At 41.1% G+C, this 16,350-nt stretch overlaps 1 long non-coding RNA gene across 1 annotated transcript; it reads left to right on the top strand.

The window, feature by feature from the left end:
- Positions 1 to 3,024: 3,024 nt before the first annotated feature.
- Positions 3,025 to 5,812, top strand: LOC123141448 (uncharacterized). Its single transcript, XR_006470297.1, has 3 exons — positions 3,025 to 3,480; positions 4,625 to 4,746; positions 5,464 to 5,812. It is a non-coding gene; the product is annotated as an uncharacterized lncRNA (long non-coding RNA).
- The last annotated feature ends 10,538 nt before the right edge of the window (positions 5,813 to 16,350 follow it).

Raw genomic sequence — 16,350 nt, 5'->3', positions numbered from 1 at the left:
GGGGTTGATATTCTCGTGTGTGCTTGTTTGCTTTCTTCACTAAGTAGATTTTGTTTTTCCTTTTTGTTTTTATTTAGTTGTGGGTGAAACATACAAAAAAATTAAAAGAATGAAAATACCAAAAAATTTACTTGCCTCTCATGCATAAAAAGTTTTTTCAATAAGAGAAGTGATTGGAAGGTTATGCATTGGAGAAGTGAGGGTCGACCTTGAACACTTGTGTTCATGGTCATGGAAACAATGTAAAACAAATCATGGAAGCTTCTCTGAAAATAATTATCCCCTTGTATATATCCATTGTATTATAAAAATAATGTGCCAAGCTTTGGTTTTAGGATGATTAGATTGCTTGTTTACTATGTGCAGTACAAAAACAGAAACTTTGGCTGTAGTGCGTGAATTTACATTTTTTACTGGAAAGTCAAATGGGTCTAAAACTTTTTGCACATTACTTCTGTACAAATTTTTTAAATTGTAATATTTTTTAGAATTTGTTGGAGTTACAGAAGTTTACTAAACTTCCAGATTACTACAGACTGTCCCGTTTTTGACAGATTCTGTTTTCAATGTTTTGATCGCTTATTTTGATGAATCTATGAGTAGTATCGGGGGGTATGAACCATGGTGAAGTTGGAATACAGTAGATATAGTTCTAATATGAAATTGGAATAAGTTTGCAACAGTACCTAAAGGTAGTGATTTGCTTTATTATACTAACGGATCTCACAAAGTTTTTGTTAAAGTTTTGTGTGGATGAAGTGTTCGAAGATCGAGGAGCTATCAATATGAGAAGAATAAAGAGAGGCAAGAGTTCAAGCTGGGGGATGCCCAAGGCACCCCAAGTAAATATTTCAAGGATACTCAAGCATCTAAGCTTGGGGATGCCCCGGTTGGCATCCCGTCTTTCTTCTTCAACAATTATCGGTATACCTCGGTTTTTGTTTTGTTCACATGATTTGTGTCCCTTGTGTTTTTTGTTCTTTAAGAACCATGCTAGTATGAGATATCCCTTCATCAATTTATATAATGATCCATGTGCTTCACTTAAATCTTTTGAGTATGACCTTATAGAATGCTCTTTGCGCTTCACTTAAATCTTTTGAGTATGGTTTTATGGAATGCTTCGCGTGCTTCACTTATATATTTTGAGCTTGGATATTGGTTAGACTATATTAATTGTAGAATGCTCCATGAACTTCACTTATATCTTTTGGAGTATGAATAATACTATCATCTAAAGCGGGTTTGGAAGAGTGTCAACTTTAGGAATTAGTGACCCCACTATTCCAAATGAGAAGAATTTTGCTTATGTGGAGAGTAGAAAATTCTCTATGCTTGTAGATCATGAAAATAATGCTTTATGTGATGGTTATATTGATGAATTCATTCATGATGCTACTGAAAAATATTATGAGGGAGGAATATATGCTTGTAGGAGTTGCAATAATATCAAGTTTCCTCTCTATATGCTTAAAGTTTTGAAGTTATACTTGTTTTGCCTTCCTATGCTAGTTGATTCTTGTTCCTATATATTATGTGCTCACAAAATCCCTAGGCATAGGAAGTGGGTTAGATTTAAATGTGCTAGTCATATTCTTCATGATGCTCTCTTTATGTTTCAATTCTTTTCTTTTTATGTGAGCATCATTGAAATCATCATGCCTAGCTAAAAGGCACTAAAGAAAAGCGCTTGTTGGGAGACAACCCAATATTTACCATTACTGGTTTTGAGTGTATACATGATTAAGCTACTATAATTATCATGTTTTATAGCTTTTGTTTCAATAAAGTGCCAAGTAAGACCTTTGGGAAGACTTGGGTGAAAGTTAATGTGATCTTGCTGTAAAAAACAGAAACTTTGCGCTCACGAGATTAGCTGCCATTTTTACATAAGAGTGCTTTTGAGTTGATTCTGTTTGCAGAAGATTAATAGCCAAATTCCTCACGTCCACCAAGTTATTTCATAATTTTTGGAGTAGCAGAAGTATGGTTGCTGTTCAGATCATTACAGACTGTTCTGTTTCTGACAGATTCTGTTTTCATTGCATAGTTTGCTTGTTTTCTAGTTTCTATGGATTATATTTCTCAATATAAATTGTAGAAATGATATGGTACAGTAGGAATTGTTTGAGAACAATTATGAACCTTGTCTTTGACAGTACCAAAGTGAATGGTTTACTCTTTATCATACTAACCTATCTCACGAAGTTCCGTTAAGTTTTGTGTGATTCACTACTAGAAATCTACGTTTTACCTAGGGCCAAGGCCTTCACCTAGAGCTTATTAATCTCCTCAAGGGAAAGAAAAGTAATGAATAGTGCCCCTCTAGGGAAAGACAATTTTGCTGCAAAAAAACTGGAAAATAAAATTTCCCAAAGTACTGGTGCCACGTGCTTACCATCCACCCCGAAAAACCACCAAGCTATGGCCTCCCGCGTCGACGGCGCACGCCTTTTATTTGCCCCTGCGCATGAGGGCCCATTCTGCAGTGAGATAGCAAAGGGAGAAAGGGCTCGCAGTGTCAAAAATTTTGGCTAAATTTGGTCTCCTTCACCCGTGCCTCAAGCCTTCGCCGCCCCCCGCCGCCAGAGAAAATCCCCCATCCTTCTCTCCTCAATCTTCATCTCCCCATGGCCCCATCGCATGGCCCGCCGTGCGCCACCACCCCGTCGCGCCCCTACCGGCCCTGCTCCACCGCGTAGCCTCTTCCTCCCCTTCTCCCCAACATCGGTGACCGAGTCGGACCATCCGGCGGTGGGCACGATGTCCTCTCGCAGATCTGACTGCCGCCACCGTCGCCTTCTCAACGCCACCTCGAGCTCCCCCACGACGCGGTTGTCCCTGACGAGCACCACCCTGACACTACGTCACCGGCGAGCTCCTCCCCGACGGCCCCATACTCTTCTGCACCGCCCCCGCCCCCTCCTCTCCTGCCCCTCGAGCACTACGGCGAGGATAACGGCATCCACCTCCCCGCTAGATCAAGATCGCGCCCACCACCTCGACTTCTCTCCTAAGGTTCTCTCCCTGTCTCTCGCTCTCTGGTTTAGGTAGCTGTATATGTTCTGATTTGTTCCGTGTGCAGATCCTGGAAGCGAGGCTCGTCTCTGTGATTTGCTTGTCAAGAAATTATGCATAGGTTACTTCACTACTGCTCTCGGCTAGCTTGACGTTGTGGCAGAATATCAGTTTCCCCTTTGCACATCCGCTCATGTAGGTTTAGTAGTACATGTCTATTCATTTAGGTGTTTCCGCTTGCACGTTTCCAGATCCAGAGCTTACAAGTCTATCAATTTAGATGTTCAGCGTGCCCGTTATGTCCAGATCTAGAACTTAAAAGTAGCATTTTCACATACAAGATCTAGTGGGTAAATCTTTTAAGTTCAAGTTCAGAATTAAAGACAGATATATGGCTACTATGATGCAGGTTGTCCATGCTAATAGTGGCGGAGCTTGAAAGAAATCTTAGGAGGGGCGAAGGTAAAACAAAAAATCAAATACAAATACACGTATAAGGGATGCAAGTGGAGGCATCTGCATGTCCGCGAAGCAAAAATTGCATTAATCTTTGTTAGTTTAACAACCCTCTTAGATTATTTTTCTGTTCGCGGTCACTCACGGATATGCGGACGCCATCCACTTAAACAAGTTAGATTTTGCAGAATACTGAGAACATAGATAATTACATTGATCCTATCCACATTAGCTTACAAAATACATTTCTAACATTAATTATATATAAGCTACTTGGTAACAAATGAAACTGAACCAAAATACTAAATAAATATGTAGTATTGAGTTAAACACTAAGGATCAGCTCTTTGTTTCTTCCCGCTCCTAAATTGCATAAGAAATTGTTGACTGTGATTTTACTCTCCGTGCTTAACATAAGCTACTGGATAAAAAATCATCTTCCAACATATTACGTAGCATTGTCTTAATAATCTTCGAAGTAGAAAATACAAGCTTGGCACTTCAGTATAGCAGGATTAAATTCCCAGTGGGGAGAGTGAGGCTAGACTGCTCTTGCTGCTCATAGCCTCACTTGTACATGACACCGGCAGTGGCCTGATGCCTAAGCACGACCGCGACTAGACGAGCCCAGGAGCTCTAACCACCAGCCTCTGGCATCTGGCCCCAACGCTAGTAAGCTCCAGTGGCCTGTGTTCTGGCTCCCCGACCCCATGCTCACGCGTCACCGGTCGCAAAGTCCGCGCTAGACAAAAGAGTAGAAGGCGCGCTACAGTATTGTTTCGCTGCTTGTTTGTCTCCTATGCAGAGCGTGAGAAGGATGTGATAACTGTGCCTTATGGGTTGTAGTGTGCAGTACTACTACCTGGTACTAATTTTTTTCATTTTCGCTGGGAGGCAACCGCCCAGGTTCGCCCCTGTGAAGCTCTGCCGTTGCATGCTAGTACTCTGGATACTATGTCAACTAGATTGTTGATTGTTTGTGTGGGCAAAGCAACCAAAGTTGTTGATAGGTATTCTATATCCTATCTTTTCAGGGAAATCGCGATGGTTACTGGAACAATCTTCCTTCTAATGATCCCATTTTGTTAACTTAAAACATATTTTTCAACTTAAAACATATTTCCTGACTGAATGTTTTTGTGATTTAAAGGTACCGATGAATGTTTAAAGGCTACATTGGTGTTTCTAGCTTGGAGAAGCAACATCAACTTGGGATACAGATTCACCAGCATATGCACATGCATCTCATAGGGGAAGAGCTCTTGCATGGATGTAAGACCATTTTGCTTCAGCCAGTTATAGATTTTAGAGTGATGATTTGCTTAAATTCGTTTCCATTCATAAAATCAACATCCAATGAAATATGAGAAAATTATTTTACCTCTATTATTGTAATTGGGAGCTATGAAAACCACATCAATAGAGTTAGTATATTTTGATTGATTAGTTTCTTCTGCTTTTTCTGCGGCTCAAATTCAGCTGAAGCTTTACAGAACTAGGGGAACACTAATCCATAGAGCTATCCTTTCCTTTGCTTCATTTTTCCTGTAGAACAGAGTAAGCATGATCTGAGTAGTGGGTACACAACACATCACTTAACTGGACATGTATGTTTTCACAACCGGGACCTTGTCTTGCAGATCCTTGAAAAGAGCCAAGAACCACTAAATTTGTGTGCTTAGCAACATGCAGATCATGTAACTTTTCTGAAATTAACTTCGGATTATACAAACTTTGTATGTTCCTGCAATTCTGATGTTCAAATGCCTGCTTTTGCGATGAGCAAAGCTTTATGTGTGGTGGTATGTATGGTTCTGCTGCTTCGGTGCGAAGTATGATCATATTATTGCCAGGGCTATGTGTGCTGTGGGGAGGGATTACATTCTCTTGTCCTGTCCATATTGTGCACATTGTAATTATGCTTCCAAAATTCTACCAGAATACCCGCCTTATAACTATGTGCTAAACTGCTTGTCATCATAATTTCAGGACCATAATGTCACTCTGGATGCTTCTCCACAAGATTTGATTCTGGAGCCTGACGCTGGTGTTGCAGGGATGTTTGGATTTTTATTGATAATGCATCTGGAACTACCTCAGCTTGTCACTCCTCGGAAGCCAACCTCTTGATAGTTAATGATGTCGGGTGCATGTATAGATAGCATGCTGTAACAAGTTTATTTGATACTCGGCGTGACCAACAATGCTTGTACATGTTGGTCACAGTGTTCTAGTTGCAACGACTAACTTGTCATAGCTTATTTTTTGAATTTGGCCTTCAGTTGACTACATATCTGATGTATGTGTTCATTGATTATGAATCTGATGTGGTGTATGATGAATTTTGGATGTGATTTACAAATTTAAAATTTTGCTCTGATTTAATTATTTGAATTATGGTTGATATGAATTTATATTCAAATTTCATATTTGTACAGGGAAGATATGAATATGATGTATCCCTAGGGTATTATTCAAACATCTGGTAGGGAAAGAACTCTAGGGAAAGTTGCAGGGTGGCACAATTTAGATGGACCCTACAGTCTTTCCCTAGGGTTTGTGCCCCTAGGTAAAGATGGTTTCCCTAGGGCTTCCTCATGCACTCTAGGGAAAGAGCTCTTTCCCGACTATACTACACCTAGGGTTCTTTACCTAGGGCAAGCTCTAGGTAAAGTCTTTCCCTATGGTTTTTTGCTTTTCACCTAGGGTATATGGCCCTAGGTAAAGTGTGGATTTCTAGTAGTGATTGAAGTTTTCAAGCTTTGGGTGAGATATCGATATGAGGAGAATAAGGAGTGGAAAGACCCTAAGCTTGGGGATGCCCAAGGCACCCCAAGGTAATATTCAAGGAAGACTCAAGCGCCTAAGCTTGGGGATGCCCCGGAAGGCATCCCTTCTTTCGTCTTCAAAACTATCGGTATACCTTACTCGGAGCTATATTATTATTCGTCACATGATATGTGTTTTGCTTGGAGCGTATTTTCAATTTTACTTGCTGTTTGAATAAAATCATTGGATCTGAAATCTTGAATGAAAAAGAATCCTCCCATGGCTAGTTAATTATTTGACTACTCAGTGTCCTTCACTTATATCTTTTGGAGTAGTTTGTCATTTACTCACGTGCTTCACGTACATCCTATGAGTAAATGGTTGAATGAATTGAATATCATAAATATGAATTTATATATGTTTCATATGCTTATACCATGGGGAGTAATGACTTCACACAGAATAAGTATAGGTAGCAAACTTATTGAAAGTTAGCAAACGCAGAATTGGTCACTTGAACAATTCATGAAAGAATATTGAAGGAAGAGAGATTTCACATATAAATATACTATCTTGAACATCTTTTGTAATTGTGAGCACTCATTAAAATATGACATGCTAAAAGGTTTATGTTGGACAAGGAAGACAACTTAATGGGTTATGTTTTCCTATATCCGAAACGTTATATTGTCTTGGATCATCCAACATGTTGAGCTTTCCTTTCCTTCTCGTGCTAGCCAAATTCTTTGCACCAAGTAGAAATACTACTTGTGCTTCCAAACATCCCTTAAACCAGTTTTGCCATGAGAGTCCACCATACCTACCTATGGATTGAGTAAGATCCTTCAAGTAAGTTGTCATTGGTGCATGCAATAAAAATTGCTCTCTAAATATGTATGATCTATTAGTGCGAAGAAAATAAGCTTTATACGACCTTGTGATAGGGAAGAAATAAAAGCGACGGACTGCATAATAAAGGTCTTTATCACAAGCGGCAATATAAAGTGACGTTCTTTTGCATTAAGATTTTGTGCATCCAACCATAAAAGCGCATGACAACCTCTGCTTCCCTCTGCGAAGGGCCTATCTTTTACTTTTACCTTCTACCCTTATACAAGAGTCATGGTGATTTTCACCTTTCCTTTTTACACTTTTTCCTTTGGCAAGCACTTTGTGTTGGAGCGATCCGGATATATATATCCCCTTGGATGTAGGTTTTCATAAAGTATTATTGTTGACATTACTCTTGAGGTAAAAGGTTGGGAGGCGAAACTATAAGCCCCTATCTTTCTCTGTGTTCGATTAAAACTTTGAACCCATAAATATCACATGAGTGTTAGCAATTGTGAATGATTAAATGATAGTTGAGTATGTGGAGTTTGCTAAATCAAAGCTCTGACATAGACCCTTCCTGAAAATAAGATGAAATGCAATTGTTTGATGACTGAAAAAATAGTTTGTTAGTTTCAAGAAAGTTTATGATCTATACTTTAAGATGTGAATAGCTTGTTACTTGATCATGAAAAGTTTTATATGATGAGATACTGTTATGACATATAATGATGGCTAGAAAAGGTGATTGAAATTATCATTTATCAAACTTGTGCACTTGCTAGCATTCACACTTCATAAATTATTTCTTTTATCATTTACCTACTCGAGGACAAGCAGGAATTAAGCTTGGGGATGCTGATACATCTCCAATGTATCTATAATTTATGAGTATTCATGCTATTATATTATCCATCTTAGATGTTTTATATGCATTTATATGCTATTTTATATGATTTTTGGGACTAACCTATTAACCTAGAGCCCAGTGCCAATTTCGGTTTTTTCCTTGTTTTAGAGTTTTACAGAAAAGGGATACCAAACGGAGTCCAATTGACGTGCCAATTTTTGATGATTTTTTATGGACCAGAAGAAGCCCACGGAACATCGGAGATGGACCAGAAGAGTCCCGAGCCGTCCACGAGGGTGGAGGGCACGCCCTACCCCCTGGGCGCGCCCCCTATCTCGTGGACGACTCGGAGACCCCTTGACGTGAAACTGACACCAAAAATTCCTATAAATACAAAAACCTCCAGAAAATAACCTAGATCGGAAGTTCCACCGCCGCTAGCCTCTGTAGCCACGAGAAATCAATCTAGGCCCTCTCTGGCACCGTGCCGGAGGGGGCAAACATCACTGGAGGCCATGGAGGAGGATCTCGGAGGGGTCATCATCGCCATGAAGGCCAAGGACCAGAGGAAGAACCTCTCCCCATGTAGGGGGGAGGCCATGGAGGAGGAAGCACAAGGGCGAGAACCTCTCCTTCTCTCTCTCGGTCGCGCTGGAGTGCCATCAGGAGGGGAATCATCGCCTCGGTGATCGTCTTCATCAACATCACCATCCTCATCTCTTTTACGCGGTCCACTCTCCCGCACCCCGCTGTAATCCCTACTTGAACATGGTGCTTTATGCCACATATTATGATCCAATGATGTGTTGCCAGCCTATGATGTTTTCAGTAGATATCCTTTGTCTTTGGGTTGATTGATGATCTAGATTGGTATGAGTTGTATGTTTTATTTTGGTGCTGTCCTATTGTGCCCTCTCTGTCGCGCAAGCGTGAGGGATTCCCGCTGTAGGGTGTTGCAATACGTTCATGATTCTCTTATAGTGGGTTGCTTGAGTGACAGAAGCATAAACCTGAGTAAGGGGGTTGTTGTGTATGGGATATAGGGGACTTGATGCTTTAATGCTATGGTTGTTTTTTACCTTAATGATATTTAGTAGTTGCGGATGCTTGTTAGAGTTCCAATCATAAGTGCATATGATCCAAGAAGAGAAAGTATGTTAGCTTATGCCTCTCCCTCATATGAAATTGCAATAGTGATTACCAGTCTTGTTAACAATTGCCTAGGACAATTCCGCACACCGATCCATCATTATTCCACACTCGCTATTTCTAATATTTAGTAATATATTCTAACTTCATGATAACAACACCTACTTTTATATTTTAGCTCTCCGATATCCTGCAAAGTTATCCTCTTCATACCCAGAACGTAGTTTTATTTCTCGTTTCTAGTTGGAAGCAAACGCTCGGTGTACGTAGAGTCGTATCAGTGGCAGATAGGACTTGAGAGAATATTGATCTTACCTTTAGCTCCTTGTGGGTTCTACACTCCATGCTTATCACTTCCACCATTGGGAATTGCTATGATGATTCCCTGCACTTGGGGATTATCAACTGTCAATCTCGAGACTAACGCAGGACTGATCATCCAGGATGAAGCGGCCTATGTCAGGACCCATATTGGGACAGTAGGGAAGCATAGCAATGTCCGAGGTATAGATACAGTTGCTTCTCATAAATGGTGGTAACGTTGTGTCAACAGCAGCTGGATCGCCTTCCACCATCATTGGATAGTTCCAAGGAAGAGCGAGTTTCCTCCAAGACTTTCAATACTGAACCAGGGAGAAGGTGTTGGTGCTAGTACACCAGTATCCATCCCGAATACCCTGCAACGGATGTTGGAATAGGTCCGGAGAGTGCGACCATGCGAGACAACACCTGCTTCCTTAGTAACATTAGCAGTGCCCTGTATACAGACAAGAAGAAGTGGTGATCCATCGGAATAAGTTGCCAGGCGCCACTGTGTATATGGGTCCAGCTCGTCCTCATGCTCGTGATCATCAGCATCGTCATCCCCCCCTTGGTTATAAAAATTTAAAAGTATAGGTGGTGGAATGTTCACAGGACCTTGGAAACACAAGAAGGTTAATTAATTAGTAAAGGGAAACTAGCTGACCCGCATGCATGTGGATGAAACAATTATAATTACGGTGGAAGACAAACGTAGCGAAAGCATGATGATTCCATGCAAAAACAGTGCCACGAGTGGTTGCAGCAAACACAAGACCCTCATATTGAATTGCATCACAGTACTCATCCGTGTACAGAAATTGATTTTTGAGCAATATCCATCGAGGCGTGGAAGTAAGGAAGGCAACAAGCTTGTCGAAGATAGCAATAACTTCATAGTTCGAGTAATCCCAAGAGCGGCTGGGAACTCAACAAATTGCTATCTTCCGTAGACGACAGTCACCATGATCGTATTTGAACTCACGTAGAATACCGGTGTCCTCAACCTCTGGGCAGTCATCTAAGATTTTTGGAAGTGGAACCCGGTGATGAGTGTACACATTCACAAGTTCCCACTCGCAGTTGTACCCAATGTAAACAACCCAATCTCCATTTGCGCCTGCCCAAGCCTCGCCCTCAAGCGATGGCATCTTAACATCATACGTATCATTATCAAGCGGCATCAACTTGCACAAGGCGAGGCTTCCCTCGTCCCCGCGCCAGTCAGCAGGGTCACGACGAAGAAGATAGGGGAGATCAAACCGCTCCTGGACCCTTGGGTTCCTTGTAATGATGTTATTAGTTTAGTCGAGAATGGTCTTGAACGAACCTGCCATGCTAGCCGAGGTGATGACGTCGCACCAATCAATGAGTTCCTCCACCGCGTCATCATTCAGATCGGGGCAAGAATAACGGGGTCGTTTCCGGCCTGTTCCCTCCATGGAGAAGATGATCGAACAATGGCAGAAGGAAGGGTGAAGGCGAATGGAGGAGGGAGGAAGAGCGTGCATCAGCAGTTCCAAATCGAGAGGGAAAGGCGAAGAGGCGGTGGACGGTTGCCATGGTACACGAGGAGGCACCTGGGGAGCGAACGGTTGCCACAGAGGTCACACACTGATGACAAGGGCCGAGTGAACCGCATGCGTATATCGCACACACATTGATCTGGTTGACCGTTTCTTTTGTGTTGCCTAATCACAAACAGTTCATCCGAGTGAACCGTATGTTGTATATCGCACACACCTTCATCTGGCTGATCGTTTCTTTTGTGTTGCCTAATCACAAACAGTTCATCCGAGTGAACCGTATGTTGTGTATCGCACACGCCTTCATCTGACTGCCCGTTTCTTTTGTTCCTCCTCATCGCAAACAGTTAATTGAACTGAACTATATGCCCTTCATCGCACACGCAACTAAAACCTAAACCGTGTTTGATGCATCCGTCATCACAAACGTTTTATACATTTCTGACAGTTTTCATACAGCACCGTTGCGATTATTGCATCGCACACAGTTTCTCGAAGGGTCTCTAATCATAGTGTCGCGTTAGCAGCATCCTGCAGTAGTGGTAGTACTACACATTGCAGACGGAGAGGGAAAACATCCGGAGGGGTTTTCTCGATGTTTGGCATTCTCCGGATAGATGAAAGAGAGGGGACGGTTCCATGTTCAGCATGCTAGGGGCATGTGACAGATGGACGAATTGTATATTCGGATTCTTTGGATTTTTCTCAGTAACTTTCATATATAAATTATTTTCATTCACTCACAGTTTAATTACTATGATTTTCCAAAGTTTTAAGCATGGGACGGCATATACGGTGATGGATTCGAAGGGGAAACATTGGGAGCTGGGAGAGGAGCTCACCGCAGAGCTGTAGGCGTGCTCGGGGAAAGCCGGTGTGGTCAGAGTAGAGTGGCGGATTGATGTGGCAGCCGAGGCAGAGGCAAACGGAGACGGTGATGCGTGCGCCGACGTGGTGGCGTCGCGTCCTCGATCCGATGGCATAGGGGACGTTGACGAGCACGACAGAGCGGCTGGATAATCTTCGGTGGCTCGGAGTGGCGCCGGTGCACGTGGGCGACGATGACTCGGCGATCTCCCTACTCGAGGAGCAAAGCAGAGAGGGATAGGGGAGCGAGAGAAAGGGGATCTGGGGCGAGAGGCGGGAAGTGGGCGTCTAGGGTTCGTGGAGAGGGCGAGGGGTGGCCTTATCCACGCCTCGGAGCTGCGGGATCACTGACGCGCGCGGCATCCGCGTGTGAACGGACGAGCAGCATCCAAGGCGAGGGGTTGAAGGAGACACAGTGGTGGGTTGGGCCTCCACTGTGGACCTAGAGCCCATTGGTACCATAGGCCTCTATTCCTTTCTCTCTCTTTTTCTTTTTCTATTTTGCATATTGTTAGGCCACAAAAAGAGTTTTGTAAAATATGGAATTGTGCCACATAAATACTTTGCAATATTTAGCACTGCCATAAAAGGTTTTGAGGCAAGATAATTTCATCTGAATTTTGTTTAAATGAAATTGGATTAAAAAAGGTTCTTTAGGTACTATTTTTGGGTGACAACTTTTCATTAACCAAACAAGTGACATAGTTTTTCTCCACCACAATTAACTATGGATTATTTGCCAACACATGAACTTTTTATTTTCTTATTTGGGAATTTAAATCTTTCACTTGAAATTTGAATTTTGAAATTGGCTTGGATCTTTATCAAAGGCAATTTGACTTAGTCAAACTAGATTACAAGGCACCATTAGGGGGAGATTACTGTAGCATGACACTGGGGGTGTTACAGCAAGTTTCTCAATGTTATCGGCCGAGCCACGACGCCTAGATATTTGAATTTCATTCCCATTTCTTGCATGGGACCTAGAAATTCACCCAAGGACATACATGTGATTTTTCAACCAATCTTGGTGCACATTTGAATTATTCACATTAAATGCCCAGAAACTCAATTAATGCATAAAAAGGGCCAAACGAATCTGGAATAATTCCAAATTTAAACACGACACTCATATAGTTCTATGTTTGCTTTGTAAAAAAATCAAGAGGGGGGCAGCGTATGTCGTTTCACACACAAAGGTGACACGTTCCCTCTCGAAACCACACGCCTTCTTCAGAGAAGCTACAATTTGCAAGAAGCTTATGCCAAAACTTGTCCCATTCGGCCAATTTTTTTTACCACAACATGCTGGTGCCATGAATTGACACCATGCCAAGTTTCATGATTTTCAGGCGCGTTTGGGATTTGCAGGAATTTAGAAACCAAGTTTCTCAATGTTTCCGGCCAAGCCACGATGCCCAGATGTTTGAATTTCATTCCCATTCTTGGATGGGACCTATAAATTCACCCAAAGACACACATGTGATTTTTCAACAAACTTTGGTGCACTGGAGCATGTGCTTGTAGTTCAAATTTGAACTATGCACATTAAATGCCTAGAAACTCAATTAATTCATAAAAATGCCAAACGAACATGGAATAATTCCAAATTTTAACACGACACTCATATAGTTGCATGTTCACTGTAGATAAATGTTCTAGCAATTCAAACACCATGATTTCCCTCAGTAACACCATTTTCTCTTTCCGAACAAAATGAAAAAAATCAGGTATACCACAAACAGTTTACTAGCAAGAATCATGTGGGATGCGATATAAAATATCTTGGCGCACCGTCTTGTCTGGCTTACGCAGGAAGCTTTATCGTCTACAGTCCATCACCCGCGCTTGAACCACACTTGCGCGCTAGTTTCTCACAGCACCGAGCGAAATTTTTCTGCCACCGCGGAAATATCTATCTCCTAGCCCCCTCCCTCCCACCAAAAGCCACATTCCCACTGTTGCTCCTTGCTTTCCAAGTTCAAAACTTCACTGCTTCTTACTGGCAGCTCAGCCTCCTCGCCTATGACCCTTCTTCTTGCAGCGTCGCCTCCTCGCCGGCAACCCTTCTTCTTGTAGCGCTGCCTCCTTGCCGCCGACCCTTCTTCTTGCTACGCGGCCTCCTCGCCGACGACCCTTCTTCTTGCTGCACGGCCTCATCGATATGGTTAGGTAATCCACACCCCACCCATACCATCCTCCTCCTTCCCCGTCCCACATGCCCCGACCGATGGCACAACACCTTCCGCCGAAATCACTGGCCCCGTCCTCCAATTAAGTGCCGCCCACAGTCATTTTGCACGCAGTATAACATGGAGCTCAGTAGCATCTGGCAGCGGAGAAGCAAATCGCGGCCGCACGCGTGGACGAGGTCGCTATGGCTGCCATGCATGCCGATCACCAGATCTTGGAGGAGCACCTCATCTTCGAGGCCACGGTCGACACCGCCACGCGGTTGTCTACTTTAACATACAGTTCGTGTTGTTTTCTCCAAGCCACCTCTAGTGCCTTCTAGTGATTTGTCCTCTGTACTGCTAATATGCAATCTGATATTCTGAAATGTAATGTTCAGTTAATAGTTTGGTCCAACAATTGATACATTTCGTAGTACTGTTCTCAAACATTCTTTGTTTCTTTAACTGTCTTATCTTCTTACATGTTTCTATTCTGCAATGTCATACTCAGTTAAATGTTTTGGTTCATTTGGTCTGCTGTCCATTTAACTATTTGGTTCAATTCTGCAATTTAATTTTCATTTGTTGTGGGTACAATTTCGTATTGTTATGCATGTGAGAAATAAAGCGAATTTGGTTGTAACATCCCAAAATTCTAAATTTTGGAATGTTTTATTAAATAAATAGTTTTGATTGTTTGTTTGATTGTTGTGTGATTGATTGACTGAAAGTGAGTGAAATTGAAACTTTTGAAAGTTAAATGAGAGGAAATAAAAGGACTTTCCCAAACCTTCATTTTGCATTTATGATCTCCATGAATTCAAATTATTTTCAAATACAAAACCCTAGAGAGAAGATGACATGACTTCTTCCATTTAAAATGAAGATGGTGTTTGAAAATATTTGAATTTCATCTGGAAATATTTTCAAATTCAGAAACTTTAAGCAACTCAATGATTTTCATGAGAGAAGATAAAATGACTTCTTCAAAACATATGAAATATGAGTTGGAAGTTTCAAAGAATTCAAATTTAAAGTCCCTTTGAAATTATTTTCATTTTGGAGTTATTTGGGTTTTATTCAAATTATTTTTCTCCAAATATAAAATATATGGAAATTAGGGTAAAATGATTCCCTACATTAGAAAATTGGAGAGAAATAAATTTGAATTTATGTTGGTATTCTTAAAAAAAATTTATGAGGTTTTATTGCAACAGTAGCACTCTTTCTTTATTTTATTTTTTATGTATTTTATTTGACACCAGGAAAATGTTCATGTTGTAGAAAATATTTTTATGAAACTTTAGATATATAATATGCCTATATAAAATTTTACTTTATTTTATTTATTCGGTTTTCCTTCTGTTTCTATTTAAAAAAACTATACGTGCGGCCCATAATTATTTGTCGCCCACACACGTAGCATAGTGGCAGCGGGCGACTCATCTTACTTTTTTTCCTAAATGGGCCAGGCCCAGCCAACCTTTTTCTTCCTAGATTTTTTATTCTTTCTTCCTTTGGCAAAAAAAAAAACTATAGATAGTACGCGCGCGGTCGGCCGATGGCCTTTAGGCCCAAGCGAGGAGTTTGGATTTTCTCCCTATTTCGTTTATTTTACGTCTACGTTTAGTCCCAGATTGCCTAGCCTTAAATGTTTACGCATCCCTTCAACCTATAAATATAGAGCCATAGTGCCTCCAAAAATCATCCGATTCGGGTTAAATCAAGATATTTTGGTTTGACTAGATTCATTAAAGAAAAATATTTTTGTCCTCTCCGGCGGGTCTTCTGAAAGTTGTCTCCTCTCTCCGAAGTCGTCTTTTCTCTACCTTATAAAGGTACCTTTCTTCATTTTTTCACTTCCTTAGTTTATTATTTCTACACTAGTACAGTAAAATAATTAGATTATCAATTAGTCCATGTATTTATACATTAGACTTAGAATTTTTTTAGCCGTACCTATTTTTCTTCCGTAAAATAGCTTGGCCCTGATTTTTCAAATAGCCATAACTTTTTACTCGTTCATTCAAATTAGATGAAATCAGCGCCTATAGTTTCGTCTTGTTTTCACCTATCCAGTGAACCTGTCACATCAACTTTTTGAAATTTTCAAATATCGAAATTTATTCAGATTCATATTCAAACTTCGTTTAATCGTAACTTGAGTTTTATAACTCCGTTTGAGTTTATTCTTTTTGCAAATCGAAGCTCTTGACCTAAACTTTCTGATAAGGCCAAATCCACCTAATTTTGGTACTGTTAGAAATTGTTTTCTGTTCCAAGAGTTAATTATTTGTTTTCAAGGTTTTTTTAGATCTTTTCTTTGATTCTCTTCCATGATTGCTTATGTGTGGTTACTATTGCTTGCTTACGATAGATTGACAGGATGTGAAGACTAGAACTATCAGGA

Source organism: Triticum aestivum, chromosome 6D (genome assembly GCF_018294505.1).
Source record: "Triticum aestivum cultivar Chinese Spring chromosome 6D, IWGSC CS RefSeq v2.1, whole genome shotgun sequence".
NCBI lineage: Eukaryota > Viridiplantae > Streptophyta > Magnoliopsida > Poales > Poaceae > Triticum > Triticum aestivum.
The sequence above is the reverse complement of the archived record's forward strand: the minus strand, read 5'-3'. Positions and strand labels throughout refer to the sequence as shown.